The sequence below is a fragment of the Chrysochloris asiatica genome, unplaced genomic scaffold, assembly GCF_000296735.1.
Source record: "Chrysochloris asiatica unplaced genomic scaffold, ChrAsi1.0 scaffold00527, whole genome shotgun sequence".
Lineage (NCBI taxonomy): Eukaryota > Metazoa > Chordata > Mammalia > Afrosoricida > Chrysochloridae > Chrysochloris > Chrysochloris asiatica.
In genome coordinates, this window is record NW_006409045.1 from 664,397 (window position 1) to 664,665 (window position 269).

A 269-nucleotide genomic window follows, 5' to 3' on the forward strand; every position below is an offset into this window, starting at 1 on the left:
TTTGATTTGTGGCCCATTAGCAAATGAAGGTTCTGTGAGTATTTCTCTCCTAAGCTTTGCTCTATTCACATCATCATGGTCATCTTGGTCAACTCTACTTTGAGGAGGCATTTTTTTCCCCCAGTCTCATTCTGAGTGCCTTCCCACCTTCAGATCCTGTATCTGACAGTGTTTCTCTGCTATTCATAGAGTTTTCTGTGACTAGTGATTCGGAAGTCATTTGTCACTCTTTTTTCCTAGTCTGTCTTTGTTTGGAAGCTCATCTGAAG